The following is a 16,455-nucleotide window of genomic DNA, read 5'->3' as shown; positions in this document are numbered from 1 at the left end:
CACATTGCTTCATTTTTTTCAAGTTCCGTTGATTACCTCCTTGCCTAACTGTAAATAAAATGATGGAAATCTGACTGGTGAAGGTGGTTGTTTATTAAAGATAGAGAAGAAAGCACAGATTTCTTTCTCTTTGATTCTTTCTGATTACTATTGCAATTCACAGAACTGAATTGTATAATCTGATCCCTTGTTTCAATTGTAAAGCATAAGTGTGGTGAGTTAATATTGTCTACTTTTATTTCTGTAATCTGGTTTGTTGGAATCTAGCTCAGGTAATGTGGTAGTCTCCCCTATTGGTTGGGTGGAAGAGGACATGAAGTCAGTATGTGCCGTCCCATTCCAGTTCCTACTGGGTGTGGATCATTACACAGATTAACTTTTTACAGTCTCACCCTATGATCCAGCTCCTTTTTAATATATAACTTGCTTCCAAGCCCCTGTCACGCCTGCTTGAAGATGTATGACAAATACCTAAAGCAAGTTTTTCTTTTCCACCTCATGCCTTTGTTTAGGATATCCAAATCAGGAATTGACCAGTGTGATTACAGATCTACATTCATTTAATAGGTTTACAATTCTATGGAATGACAATGAAATCCAGTGAAATATATGGAATTGTCATTTGGTGGTTCAGAACTTGAGTATTATTGAGAAAAGAGACATGTAGAAGCTTTGTGTCTTGCACTCAATAGCCGGGCTCGCTGTGTGGCGCATTTTTTGTATACTGGAAGCTACATATATTAATATACAGGGTCTTATAGAAGGGCCCTTTCGGCTGAGAGAAAGAACATGTACACACATTGCACCTGTTTCAGCTAAACAAAGCTGACTCATTCCTCAGGGCAATGCTTTGATCAATCAGGGTCAAGCTGCCTGGTTTAAATTCTAAACAATGCTTGGCATTTAACTGTCAGTCACCATCACTGGTACATTCTCCATGGCACTGCATGTACCATACAGAATCCACTTGCCAACCAATCAGCAATCTCTTCACATACAGTATAAATTGTTATATTGGTATTCTTGTGGTGTCCTGATGAGTGCAAGACGCAAAGCTCTGACATGTCTCGTTTTTCAGCAATATATGGAATCATTTCAATTTTATAACATTTTTTGTCTTCCTCTCCATTTGTTCTATTTTCGAAGTTAGTGCAGGATGGAACTGGAACCAACCTTTATTCTTTATTTGTTTACAAGAGTTGCGCATTATAAGTATATGCCTCCTAACCTGACAGCCACAGTTTTTGTCTGTATCTATTGGTGGGGGATAAAGTTAATGCTGACAAGCTGCATACAATTAAGCACACTTAGTACACAATTGATATATCCTGAAGGCACTGACTCAGCTGGCCAGTCGCTCCACAGATGCTGGTGACCCTCACTGTGCATACCAAACTACAGGATTATCAAAAACTGTCCAATGGCTTTAAAAAAAAAAAGCTGCTTGCACAGAATTTTCTCCAAATGAAAGTCTGTGACATAGAAATACAACTAACTTCCTTTAAAGTGCAGTAGAACATGGGCCTCTGTCTTAAAAGGCAGACTAATCTAACATTCTTTCACTGTAAGAACATACAAGCCTGAATGAAGTTACACATATAGGAACCATCAGCATGCTTTCTCTACCCACTCTTCCGTGAGTGTTATTCATGGCAACATAATTTTTTGCACTGCAGTCCCTGTGGCGTAGATACACCCACAGTGCTGTTAGGGAGGGAGTTCTAGGATTTTGACTTAGCGACAGTGAAGGATCCAAGTCAGGATGGTGTGTGACTTGGAGGGGAACTTCCAGGTGGTAGGCTTTCCATCTGTCTACTGCTCTTGTCCTTCTAGATGGTAGTGGTTGTGGGTTTGGAAGGTGCTGCCTAAGGAGCCTTGGCGAAGTTCTGCAGTGCATCTTGTAGATGGTACACACTGCTGCTACTGTGCGTCAGTGGTAGAGGGAATGAATGTTTGTGGATGTGGTGCCAATCAAGCTTTGTCCTGGAATGTGTCAATCTTCTTGAGTGTTGTGGGAGCTACACTCATCCAGGCAAGTGGGGAGTATTCTATCACACTCCTGACTTAGGCCTTGTAGATGGTGGATAGGCTTTGGGAAGTCAGGAGGTGAGTTACCCGTCACAGGATCCCTAGCCTCTAACCTGCTCTTGTAGCCACAGCACTTATATAGCTAGTCCAGTTCAGTTTCTGGTCAGTGGTAACTCCCAGGATATAGTGGGGGATTCATTGATGGTAATTCCATTGAACGTCAAGGGGCAATGGTTAGATTCCCTCTTGTAGTTGACCATTGCCTGGCACATGTGTGGCGCAAACATTACTTGCCACTTGTCAGCCCAAGCCTGGATATTGTCCAGGTCTTGCTGCATTTGGACATTGACTGCTTCAGTATCTGAGGAGTCGCAAATGGTGCTGAATTTTGTGTAATCATCAGCGAACATCCCCACTTCTAACCTTATGGTGGAAGGAAGGCCATTGATGAAGTGGCTGAGGACACTAACCTGAGGAACTCCTGTAGTGATGCACTGGAGCAGAGATGACTGATCTCCAACAACCTCAACCATTTTCCTTTGTGCTAGGTATGACTCCAACCAGTGGAGAATTCCCAATGAATGAATCCCACTGACTCCAGTTTTGCTAGGGCCCCTTGATGCCACACTCGGTCAACTGCAGCCTTGATGTCAAGGGCAGTCACTCTACCTCACCTTTGGAGTTCAGCTCCTTTGCCATGTTTGAACCAAGGCTATAATGAGGTCAGGAGCTGAGTGGCCCTGGCAGAACCCAAACTGGGCATCAGTGAGCAGGTTGTTGCTAAGCAAGTGCCACTTGATAGCACTCTTGATGATCCCTTCCATTACTTTTCTGATTGATCGAGAGTAGGCTGATGGGGTGGTAATTGGACAGGTTGGATTTGTCCTTTTTGTGTACAGGTGTTAGGAAGATATAATAATTTTCATAATGTTATTGGAATTTATTGTAAAGTAATAGTGGGGTCTGTGTCTATGGGCAGAATTTTGCCCTCGGATAGCAGGCGGGCCCCACCGGCTCGGCTGCGGGTGGGCAGCAGAACTCCGCCACTGAAATGGGGCTGGCCGCCATTTTGAGTGGGCGGGCCAATTAAGGCCTGCCCAGCGGCCTTCCCGACCGGAAGAGCTATTCGCTTCCTCTGTGAGGGAGGGGTGGAGGGATTCCCCATCTGTTAAAGTGCTGCCTCAGAGAATTTACTGACAGGTAAGAAAAGTCATAAAATAGAGAAATATTAAAATTATTAACATGTTCTCCCTCATGTGACAATGTCACATGAGATGGGACATGTTAATAAGACACACAAAGTTTATTAAATTTTTTAAAAAACGGGCATGAAATTTCATCCCGCCAGTGGATGAAGTTTCATGAATAATCTGGAGCCTGCTGGGGCTCCTGGCCTGCCCGCCAGCCTTAAGCTTGGACGGGCAGGTCTTTAACAAGGTTAATTAGCCTGTCAATGGCCTTAATTGGCTGATTTCGCTGTCCACCCGCCTTCCTGAAGATTTAAATGGACTGGGATGACATTGGGGGTTTCTCCCGACGTCATCTCGAATCATTTTCCCCTCGGCGAGCGGGCTCCGCCCCCAAATCGCCAAGGGGAAAATCCTGGCCTATGTCTGTGTGTGTGTGTGTCTGACTTAATTGAATTGAAGGCAGCTGCTCTGAAAGCTTTAATGTATCAGAAGATAAGCTTGATTGAAATGTTAAGTAGGGGAGTAAGGTGTAAAGGGAACATTTGCATTTTTAAACAAGCCAGACTAGCTTGAATCCAAAAGGAGGGGGTGATATGTTTTACTTAGCCAGGAGAAGTTAAGAAACAGTGTGTTTATTTTTCCCAAAGATTACTGGTAAAATTGTTTTTTTATTATTAGAGAGGTGAAGTCCAAAGACATAGTTAAACAATGGGAATTTGCATTCAAAGGGGAAAATATGTATAAAGGAGAGAAGACTGTGTGTAAGGGGAGGCATCCTAACATCTAAAACAAGTGTGAAAAGCCTCCAGCATCTAAGCCTCAAGCTGCTGTCTATAAAGAACTGAAGTTAAGAAAACTCACTTTGAATTGAATTGTTCAGCATATTGTGTTCCTTTGCCTGGGTCTTTTAACATCTGTTGCCTTAATGAAAGTGTAACTGGGAGTTAGGGGATTTAGAAGTTATCATAGTGGTAATTTGTGGATCTGTGTGTGTGCTTAAAATCACTTCTTCTATTAATAAAGATTTAATTTAGTTTTATAAGAAACCTATAAGACAAACATTAAGTAACAGGCGAAGGATATTTCAAGTAAAAAGTTAAATTTCACTTTAATTAATTGATACAACAAAGATACACACCAAGTAGTTACGAGCACTCCCATTAGTTCCCCTACAAATGCGGCACCACGTGCAATCTCAGTCTTTCCTACATGGCCTCCACTATGTAGAATCTCTCACTTCCCACTCAATGGTTTTGACCCTTGAGTCGCATTCACCAGCAGCTATATTCCAAAGTCCTTGAACATAGTTAACACTAACAAGGCGCACATCTACAAACCTATTCTCATTCAATTCACAACAGCCCTGATGGCACACAATCCCCAGAGACTCCCTTTTCTCATCCCTTTAAGTGGTCTGTTTGGCTCTTGCAACACAAACAGCAGAGTGGGCATTGTCCAATCTACAATCCCCTGCTCTTCTTGTCTTCAGCTGTCTGTCCTTGCGAACTGTATAACCACGCGGTAACAGTCTCTGCACTATTCTCAGAGAGCTGCTTCCACACCAGGATATATCCTGAACACTCAAATAGAAAACTGATCCTATTCATGGAGACCTTGGCTTGCTTTCACTCTCTCACTAATTCTGTGTTCTGAACTGCGTGCCACCAGACATGCTGGAACCCCAGCATTGCAATTAGCTTTCTATTTACCTTTTTGCTTCTTAGCTTTTAATCACCATGCCAACCTGAGGTCACATGGGCATTTCTTGAAACCTGTTGATGTCATAATCAGGAAATCAATTAACTCTCTTTCAAAATACTTTGCAGTTCACTTTAGTCTCAAAGGGGATATGGCACAAAAATGAAAAAGGCTTTTTCCAAAGCACATGGTTCATTGCACATTGCATTCATCTTCCTCAAGCACCTCTCCTGAGCTCTTACCTGCTGACACTGTGCTTTGAAAGGACATTTCCATTTCATGTTTGGCAAAATTGATTATAATTAGGAGTGCCCACATATACTAAGTAAGGAATGGTACTGATAAGTATACACATCTTCAGAATATGTACTGCCCACAACAAACTATGGTAGTAGGCATGTGTGACTTCGGCACTGTGAACATTGTTTATATGCAAACTGAGATTGTGAACTATTTGACAGTAGGCATCACATCTGAACTCGCTTCTGTTCTTACCTGCCTCCATGTCTCTAAATACTTTGCAGAAAGGGCCATTAAATGAACAGTAGGTTAATTTTCCCTTCCAGCTTGCACATATTGAAGCCATGAACCTGACTTGGGAAATGCTGTTGTGCAGCACCTAGCTTGGCTTTTATTTAACAGGCAATCAGGGAAACTACAACGTTGTGCAAATTCAGAATCAAACGTGACTTAGTAGAAATACTCGGTTTTAATTTTATTCCTATTTTAATACGTTGTGACAAATTGTCACAGTTTACAAAAGCTGTTTTCAAACTCTCTTGGTTGAAGGGTCCCTTCTGAAATGGATTAGTAATCATGGATTCCCCATCCGAATTCTACTAATATATAATAATAATATGAAAGTGCTACATGTAAAGAATGTTTTAATAATGCTTTAAAGACAATAGGTATTAACGTACAGGCATCAGTGAGATTGATGTGCTTGCTTTTCATTGCATTGTCTATCTTCAGTGTGATGTTTGACAATGACGCTTGTAAATTATTCTCCACTCCAGACAAGGCCTGCACTTTGCCTCATTGCTGCCATAACAAAAAATTGTTTCATAAATGTATGTTGTTGAAAAAGATGGTGCCATTTCCATTTATGTTTTTATCAATCCTGGACACTGCACAGTAATGGATGACCAAAACTGGGATGGCATTTGTTCCTGAAACTTAATTCTTGGTGAGCAGTTCCATCAGCTCTTCTTTCTTTTTTTCCACTTGGGCAACAAGATGACATAGCAAATGTAAAGAATGGATCCTAAACTCTGTGTTTATATTTTCAAAATAAACATTGAAGCACTGTGCCAATGTTGCAAGATGAGAAATTATCCTTTCTTTCCAAAACTCAACGGTATCAATTGTGTTTGCATCCAGAAACTTGTCAGTGGCAGGAACCTACCTGAAACTCCATTTGTCAGTCCTTTTTTTAAATCTCAATTTTCCTCCTAAATATTGCAATTCTGTTACTTTGAATATGGTTACATTGCCCACTTGTATTGATAGATTCAGTGTACTTAATAGGTTAAAAATGTCAGCACGGTATGCAAGTTTTGTTGTCCATAATTGGCCAGAGGGATTTTCAATTAATGCAGGATAGTGACAGAAAACCAAACAGCTCTTTACAAAGCTCAAAAACTCTTTTTGGACTCTGCTGCGAGATAACCAAGTACTTCTGTTCTAAAACAACAATTTTTCATTTCCTGCACTCATTTTTGGACACAGATTTGCAAACAGACGTGAATTCACAGGTCTGGACAATTCCCAGCTGTGACAGCTGCATTTAGCACAGCGTATAATTCAGATTGCATTCTTTTTAAACCAAAGGCTTGGCAATATAACATTAAATGTGTGGCAATTATCTGTGGGTTTGGAGCTCTTATTTTTGCAACAACACGACTCCTATTGCTTAACATAGTGGCAGCGCCATCTATGCAAATAACACCATTCTCTCATTTAAGCGATTCTGATTCCATGAAATTATCCAGTAGCTTTTGCTCACCCATTGCTTGTTCTGGTAATGCCTAACAAAAAAGAACATATCAAAAATTTTACTCAGGAAAACATAGCAAACACAAGCTAATAATTGTGTTGCACAACCAGCATCAGTTGTCTCATTGAGCTGAATTGTAAACTGCTCACATTTAAGAAACCTATCTGTCAATTAGCATTTATTTTCTCTGTGCATTATCTTCCTGCCAACCATGGCTCAATTGGTAGTACTCTCACCTCTGAGTCAAAAGGTTATGGGTTCAAGGTCCACTCCATGATTTAGAAAAATCGTAGAATGGTTACAGAAGGAGGTCATTCAACCCATCATGTCTGTGCCAGCTATCTGCAAGAGCAGCTAGTCTCAATCCCCCACCTTTTCCCCCATAACCCTGCACATTTTTTCTCTTCAGATAATTATCTAATTCATTTTGAAAGCGGTGATTGAATTTGCCTCCACCAGGCTCCCAGTGCATTCCAGATCCTAAACCACAGTGTAAAAGTTTTCCTCATGCCGCCTTTGGTTCTTTTGCCAATCACCTTAAATTGATGTCCTCTGGCCCTCGACCATTCTGCCGATGGGAACAATTTTTTGATCTACTCTGTCTAGACCCTAATAATTTTGAACACCTCTATCAAATATCCTCTTAATCATCTCTAAGGATAACAGCCCTCGCTTCTCCAGCCTATTCATATAACTGATGTCTATCATCCCTTGAACCACTTTTCTGCACCCTCTCTAATGCCTTCATGTCCTTTCTAACGTGTAGTGCCCAGAATTGGACACACTACTCCAGTTTGGACTGAATAGTGTTTTATAAAGATTCATCATAACCTCCTTGCTTTTGTACTCTATGCTTCTATTGATATAGCCAAGATACCTTTTGCCTTGTTAACTGCTTTTTCAACTTGCTCTCACTTTCAGTGATCTGTGCACATACACTGACAAATCCCTCTACTTATGCACCCTTTTAGAATTGTATCCTTTATTTTAATTTATCTCTCCTCATTCCTCCTACCAAAATGTGTCACTTCATATTTCTTTGCATTAAGTATCATCTGTCACTTGTCTGCCCTTTCCACCAACTTGTCTAGGTTCTCTTTAAGTTCATCACTATCCTTCTCACAGTTCATACTACCAATTTTTGTGATATCTGCAAATTTTAAAATTGTGCCCTGCACACCCAAGTCTAGGTCAGAAATATATAATCAACAAAAGCAGTGATCCTACTACCTCGGGATCGCCACCATATACCTTCCTACAGTCCGAAAAAGATTGTTCGCCACTACTCTGTTTTCTGTCACTCAGCCAGCTTTGTATACATGCTGTCACTGTCCATTTTATTCCATGGGCTTTAACTATGCTGGCAAGCCTTGTCATATGGCGTAACAATCTAGGCTGATAGTCCAGTATAGTACTGAGGGGGAGCTATACTGTCAGAGGTGCTGTCTTTCAGAAGGGACATTAAACCAAGGTTCTATCTGTCCTCTCAGTTGGATATAAAAAACATCTCATGGCGGTATTTTGAAGAAGAGCTGAGGAGTTCTCCCCAGTGTTCTGGCCAATATTTATCCCTTAATTGACATAACAAAAATAGATTATCTGGTTTTTCATTGCTATTTGTAGGAACTTTCTGTATGTCAGTTGGGCTGTTGCATTGCCTACATTACAACAGTGACTACACTTCAATAGTAATTCCTTGACTGTAAAGCGGTTTGGGATGTCCGGTGATCATGATATGTGCTATGTAAATGCAGGTCGGTCTTTTCTCTTTGAAGTTCCCCAAAATTACAATCATCAGAGAAGTGGTGCTTAGCAAATTGTTGGAGCTGCAGGCTGAGAAATCCCCAGGTCCAGATGGACTTCATCCTAGAGTCTAAAACCAAGTGGCTAGTGCGATAGTTGATGCGTTGGTTTTAATTTTCCAAAATTCCCTGGATTCAGGGAAGGTGCCATTAGATTGGATAATAGCAAATGTAACTCCTTTATTCAAAAAGGGAGGGAGATAGAAAGCAGGAAACTACAGGCCAGTTAGCTTAACATCTGCCATAGGGAAAATGTTGGAAGCTATTATCAAAGATGTTATGGCAGGGCACTTAGCAAAATTCAAGACAATCAGGCAGAGTCAACATGGTTTTGTGAGAGAGAAATCATGTTTAGACAATTTATTGGAGTTTTTTAAAGGAATCACATGTGCTTGAGCAAAGGGGAACTGGTGGATGTACTGTACTTAGATTTCCAGAAGGCATTTGATAAGGTGCCACATCAAAAGTTATTGCAGCAAATAAAAGCTCATGGTGTAGGGGGTATGGATAGAAGATTGACTAGTGAACAGGAAACAGAGGGGAGCCATAAATGAGCTTTTTTCTATTTGGTGGGATGTGACTAGTGGTGTGCCACAGGGATAAGTGCTAGGCCCTCAGCTCTTTACAATTTGTACAAATGACTTGGATGAAGGGATCACAGGTATAACTGCTAAATTTGCTGATGACACAAAGATGGGTAGGAAAGTAATCTGTGATGAGGATATAAGGAGACTTCAAGGAGACATAGGTTAAATGAGTGGGCAAAGATCTGGCAAATGTAGTAATATGTGGGCATATGTGAATTGTCCATTTTGGCAGGAAGAATAAAAAAGCATATTATCTAAATGGTGAGAAATTACAGAGCTCTGAGGTGCAGAAGGATATGGGTGTCCTAGTGCATGAATCACAAAAAGTTAGTATGCAAGTACAGCAAGTAATTAGGAAAGTTAATAGAATGTTATAATTTATTGTGAGGGGAATTGAATATAAAAGTAGGGAGGCTATGCTCCAGTTGTGCAGGACACTGGTGAGACCACATCTAGAATATTGCGTACAGTATTGGTCTCCTTATTTAAGGAAGGATGTTAATGCATTAGAAGCAGTACAGAGAAGCTTTACTAAACTAATACCAGGAATTGGCAGGTTGCCTTATGAGTAAAGATTGGACAAGTTTGGCTTGTATCCACTGGAGTTTAGAAGAGTAAGAGTAAATATGATTGAAACAGATAAAATCCTGAAAGGTCTTGACAGGTGGATTTGGAGAGGATGTTTCTTCTTGTGGGAGAATCTGGAACCAGGGGTCTCTCTTCAAAAATAAGGAGTCACCCATTTAAGACAGAGATGAAGCGAAATTTTTTCTGAGGGTCGTGATTCTTTGGAACTCCCTTCCTCAAAAGGCAGAGTCTTCAAATGGTTTCAAGGCAGAGGGAGATAGATTCTTGGTAAACAATGGGGTGAAGGTTTACTGGGGGTAGGCAGGAGGTTACACTCAGATCAGCCGCGATCTTATTGAATGGCAGAAGAGGCTTGAAGGGCCAAGCAGCCTACTCCTGCTCCTGCTCCTAGTTCATACGTTCGTATATAGTAATTCTTCTACTGTCATTAGAAAGTGGTATGGCCTTCAACTATTCTGCTGCATCTTTTTCTCACCACCACTTTTCACATTTTCACAGCAGTTAGAAGGATTAATTCTTCTTTGGTAGTACAGACTTTCTTGATTTTAGCAATCGTAAATGGTGTTAAGAAAGATTCTTTCAGGGCCTTTACCAAAACCGATATTACCTTTTCGATTTGAGTTTACTGACAACTGCATTCTTTTTTGCATTCAAAACAGTCTTTCAATTTGTCTCTACATTCTATATTTCTTGTAGTGAGATGTGGCTATAGACTTGCAGGTTTCATTCCTTCGTGGCATAAAATTTGTAAGCGCACAACACATTGTGGCTATCCATCACTGCAAATCCAAATTCTATATACCTCTCCTCATACTTTCTATTCTTTATTTGCTTCTTACTATTGGACTCAGCACTGCCCCAGCTTCAGCTGAAGTACTTGCAATGGCGGCTTAAGGCCATTTCAAGTACTTTTCTATTTTAATATAATTTACTCATAAAGCTGCTGTGAAGTCCTGGGCAAGGGCCTCTCAGACAGCATAAAAGCAAGCCATCTACAGTGCTGCTTTTGTCTGCACTGGAGTGCTGCCTTGGGCTGCATTTGAGTGCTTCAGTTGGAGTTTGGTGAGTGAGGGAGTTTTAAGGGTTAACTTAATTTAACGGTTAATTTCTATCTACAGTCCAGTCTTTCCTTAACTAAGCAATCAACTAAAAGTTGCTGTTTGGCTTGAGAGAAGGTGAATTTTAGTCCAGCTTTAAAATGTGGTTCATTCAGGCTCTGCTTGCAGCTAGTTAATTAGTTAACTAGCTTAAACAGTTTTCAGAAGCAAGATTCAGACAGCATAAAAGCAAGCCATCTACAGTGCTGCTTTTGACTACTTTGGAGTGCTGCTTTGGGCTGCATTTGAGTGCTTCAGTTGGGGTTTGGTGAGTGAGAGAGTTCCCTGAAGAGGAAAGGAGGTAATCCTTTCATTTTCTACCTTTCTTCAGAAAGAAGAGCAGTGGCCTTGGTAAGTAGGACGGTGAGTATTTCTACTGTCCTCAATGTTCCCTAAACACGAGGCAGTAAAAGTAAAGGGAGTAATTTAAGGGTAAGTCATAATAGGGCAGCTAGGTCACATGGAATGCTCCTGTGTGATGTGGGAAGTCAGGGGCATTTCCAGTATCCATGGTGACCATGTGTGCAGCAAGTGTCTTCAGCTGCAGCTACTTGAAATCCACGTTTCATATCTGGAGCAGAGTCTGGAGTCACTGTGGAGCATTCGCAGGGCTGAAATCTTCATGGAGAGTCTGGAGTCACTGTGGAGCATTCGCAGGGCTGAGGTCTTTGTGGATAGCACGTACAGTGAGGTGGTCACACCGTAGTTAAAGAGTGCACAGGCAGAAAGGGAATGGGTGACCACCAGACAGTGCGAAAGCACTAGGTAGGTAGCGCAGGAGTCCCTTGGGTCCATCTCCCTCTCTAACAGATTTTCTGTTTTGGATACTGCTCGGGGTGATGGTTTCTAAGGGGAATGCAGCGACAGCCGAGTCCATGGCACCAAGAGTGGCTCAGCTGTACAGGGGGGAGAAAAAAAGAGTGGGAGAGCAATAGTGAAAAGGGATTCTATCGTAAGGAGAACAGATAGATATTTCTGCGGCCGCAGACATGACACCTGGATGGTATGTTGCCTCCCTGGTGCCAGGGTCAAGGATGTCACTGAGCCGCTGCAGGACATTCTGAAGGGGAGGGTGAACAGCCAGAGGTCGTGGTCCATATTGGCACCAACGACATAAACAGGGATGAGGTCCTGAAGCAGAATATAGGGAGGTGGAAATAAATTATAAAGCAGGACCTCAAAGGTAGTAATCTCTGGATTACTCCCAGTGCCATGTGCTAGTGAGATCAGGAGTAGGAGAATAGACTGGATGAATGTGTGGCTGGAGAGATGGTGTAGGAGGGAGGGATTTATATTCCTGAGACATTGGGACTGATTCTGGGGAAGATGGGAACTGCACAAGCTGGATGGGTTGCACCCTGGCAGGGCTGGGACCAATATACTATCAGGGGTATTTGCTAGCACTGTGAGGGACGATTTAAACTAGAGTGGCAGGGAGATGGGAACTTGAGTGGGGAGACACAAGAGAGGGAAACAAAGATAGAAATGAAAGACAGAAAAGTAAAAAGCAAAAGTGGAAGGCAGAGGAAATGGGGGCCAACAGCAAATAGGACCATAGAACAAAAAAAAGATGTGTAAAAAGACAAATCTGTAGGCACCATTTGTGAATGCATGGAGCATTTGCTATAAGGTAGATGAATTAACAGCACAAATAGATGTAAACAGGTATGATATGATTGCGATTACAGAGACATGGCTACAGGGTGACCAAGGCTGGGAACTGAATATCCAAGGGTATTTGGTATTTAGGAAGGACTGGCAAAAAGGAAAATGAGGTGTTGTGGCATTGTTAGTTAAGGATGAAATCACAGAAATAGCAAGAGAAGATATTGGCTCAGAAAATCTAGCTGTGGAATCAGTCTGGGTGGAGCAAAGAAGCAACAAGAGGTGGAAAACATAGTGGGAATTGTATGTAGACCTCCAAACAGTAGTGGTAAGGTAGGGTATGGCATTAAACAGAAAATTAGAGATGTATGTAACAAGGATGCTACAGTAATTATGGGTGACTTAAATCTACATATAGACTGGGCAAACCAAATTAACAATAATACTGTGGCAGATGAAATCCTGGAGTCTGTATGAGATGGTTTTTTAGATCAGTATGTCAAGGAACCAACTAGGGAATAGGCTAACCTAGATTTGGTTTTGTGCAATGAGAAGGGGTTAATTAATAACCTTGTTGTGCAGGGTCCTTTAGGGAACAGTAACCATAACATGATAGAATTCTTCCTTAGGTTGGAAAGTGAAGTAGTCCAATCCGAAACGAGGGCCCTAAAACTAAACAAAGGAAATTACAAAGGTATGAGGCGTAAGTTGGCTAAAATAGATTGGGGAACTTCATTAAAACTTCATGGATAGGCAATGGCTAATATTTAAGAAATGAATGTATGCATTGCAACAGTTATATATTCCTTTCTGGCTCGGAAACACAACAGGAAAAGTGGCCCAACCATGCCTAACAAAATAAATTAAAGATAGTATTAGGTCCAAAGAGGAGTCATATAAATTTGCTAGAAAAAGTGGCAAGGCTGAGGATTGGCAGCAGTTTAGAATTCAGCAAAGGAGGACCAAGTGATTAATAGGGGAACGATAGAGTATGAGAGTAAACTTGCAAGGAACATAAAAGCAGACTGTAAAAGCTTCCATAAACATGGAAGAAGAGAAAGATTAGTGAAGACAAAAGTAGGTCCCTCACAGTCCAAAACAAGAGAATTCATAATACAGAACAAGGATATGGCAAAGCAATTAAATAACTACTTTAGTTCTGTCTTCAAGGCGGAAGACACAAATACCTTCCCAGAAATACTAGATACCAAAGGTCTAGTGAGAAGGAGGAATTAAAGGAAATTAGTATTACTAAAAAACAGTGCTGGAGAAATTAATGAAAGCCGATAAATCCCTGAGGCCTGATAATCTACATCCCAGGGTGCTAAAGAAGGTGGCCACAGAAAAAGTTGGTTGTTAGCTTCCAAAATTCTGTAGATTCTGGAACAGTCCCAGCAGATTAGAAGGTGGCAAATGTAACCCCACTATTTAAAAAAGAAGTGGGGGGGGGGGTGAAAAGCAGGGAATTAGAGACCGGTTAGCCTAACATTGGTGGTAGGGAAAATCTAGAGTCCTTTAGAAAGGATGTGATAACAGGACACTTAGAAGATATCAACGGGATTAGACAAAGTCAACATGGATTAATGAAAGGGAAATCATGTTTGATAGACATACCAGAGTGTTTTGAGGACATAACTAGCAGAATAAATAAGGGAGAACTAGTGGATGTGGTGTATTTGGATTTTCAGAAAACTTTTGATAAAGTCCCACATAAGAGGTTAGTGTGCAAAATTAAAGCACATGGGATTGGGTGTAATATATTGGCATGGACTGAGAATTGGTTAGGAGACAGAGTAGAAATAAATGGGTCCTTTTCAGAATGGCAGGCAGTGACTAGTGGGGTACTTCAGGGATCAGTGCTTGGGCCCCAGCTATTCATGATATATATTAATGATTTGGATGAGGGAACCAAATGTAATATTTCCAAGTTTGCTAATGACAGAAAACCAGGTGGGAATGTGAGTGGTGAGGAGGATGTTAAGAAGCTTTAAGGTGATTTAGACAAGTTGAGTGAGTGGAAAAATACATGGCAGATTCAGTATAACGTGGATAAGTGTGAAGTTATCCACTTTGGGAGAAAAACAGAGTGGCAGAGTATTATTTAAGTGGTGATAGATTGGGAAATGTTGATGTACAAAGGGACCTGGGTATCCTTGTAGATCGGTCACTGAAAGTGAGCATGCAGGTGCAGCAAGCAGTTAAGAAGGCAAATGGTATGGTGGCCTTTATTGCGAGAGGACTTGAGTACAGGAGCAAAAATGTCTCACTGCAGCTGTACAGGGCTTTGGTGAGACCACACCTGGAGTATTGTGTACAGCTTTGGTCTCCTTACCTAAGAAAGGATATATTTGCCATAGAAGGGAGCACAGCTAAGGTTCACTAGACTGATTCCTGGGATGGCAGGATTGTTGTATGAGGAGAGATTGGGCTAACTCGGCCTGTAATCATTGGAGTTCAGAAGAATGAGAGGTGATCGCATTGAATCATGTAAAATTTTGACAGGACTGGACAGACTGGATGCAGGGATGATGTTTCCTCTGGCTGGGGGGTCTAGAACAAGGGGTCACAATCTCAGAATACAGGGTAGGCCATTTAGGACCGAAATGAGGAGAAATCTTTTCACTGAGGGTGGTGAACCTGTGGAATTTTCTACTGCAGAGGGCTGTGGAGGTCAAGTCACTGAATATATTTAAGAAAGAAATAGATTTCTAGACTCTAAAGGTGTCAAGGGGTATGGGGAGAGAGTGGGAGTATGGCATTGAGATAGAGGATCAATCATGATCATAATGAATGGCGGAGTAGGCTCAAAGGGCCAAGTGACCCACTCCTCCTATTTTTCCATGTTTCTCTCATGGAAGACTAACTGCTGTTCCCTATACACTTGGCCAACAGTAGCTGGTTTTATTTCATGACAAAGTCTCCAGTGGAAGACATCAATTTAAGCTCTCAGATGCAGTGTAAGTCCAGACTACTATACAGACCCACTGAAGTTTAGATGTTCTATATTGCAGCAGGTATTTTCCTATCAGCTACTGTAGCCAAATCCTTTTGTTTATTTTCTTTGATCGCTGTCCACACCAATAGGAAATGGTGTAGGGCCATGTTCAAACTAGTTGCATGTTGACCAAGCGACAGTGAAAGAACGGCAATATATTTCCAAGTCAGGATGGTGAGTGACTTGGAAGGGAACTTCCAGGTGGTGGTGTTCCCATGTATCTGCTGCCCTTGTCCATCTAGATGGTCGTGGTCGTGGGTTTGGAAGGTGCTGTCGAAGGAGACTTGGTGAGTTCCTGCAGTGCATCTTGTAGATGGTATACGCTGCTGCTATTGTGCGTCGGTGGTGGAGGGAGTGAATGTTTGTGGATGTGGTGCCAATCAAGTGAGTTGCTTTGTCCTGGACGGTGTCAAGCTTCTTGTGAGTTGTGGGAGCTGCACTCATCCAGGCATGTCTGGGGTATTCCATCACACTCCTGACTTGTTCCTTTTAGATGGTGGACAGGGTTTGGGGAGTCAGGAGGTGGGTTACTCGTTGCACGCTTCCTAGCCTCTGACCTGCTCTTGTAGCCACAGTATTTATATGGCTATTCCAGTTAAGCTTCTGGTCAATGGAAACTCCCAGGATGTTGATGGTGGGGGATTCAATGATGGTAACGCCATTGAATATCAAGGGGCGATGGTTGGATTCTCTTTTGTTGGAGCTGGTCATTGCCTGACACTTGTGTGGCCCGAATGTTACTTGCCACTTGTCAGCCCAAGCCTGGATATTGTCCAGGTCTTGCTGCATTTGGACGTGGCTCCTCAGATACTGAAGCAGCCCGCGAATTGTGCTGAACTTCGTGCAATCATCAGTGAACATCCCCACTT

General features: G+C 41.8%; 1 protein-coding gene across 10 annotated transcripts in view; it reads left to right on the top strand.

The window, feature by feature from the left end:
- Positions 1-16,455, top strand: part of dagla (diacylglycerol lipase, alpha) — a 485,025-nt gene that overhangs the window by 86,588 nt on the left and 381,982 nt on the right. The window lies entirely within an intron of this gene.

Source organism: Carcharodon carcharias, chromosome 10 (assembly GCF_017639515.1).
Source record: "Carcharodon carcharias isolate sCarCar2 chromosome 10, sCarCar2.pri, whole genome shotgun sequence".
Lineage (NCBI taxonomy): Eukaryota > Metazoa > Chordata > Chondrichthyes > Lamniformes > Lamnidae > Carcharodon > Carcharodon carcharias.
The sequence above is the reverse complement of the archived record's forward strand: the minus strand, read 5'-3'. Positions and strand labels throughout refer to the sequence as shown.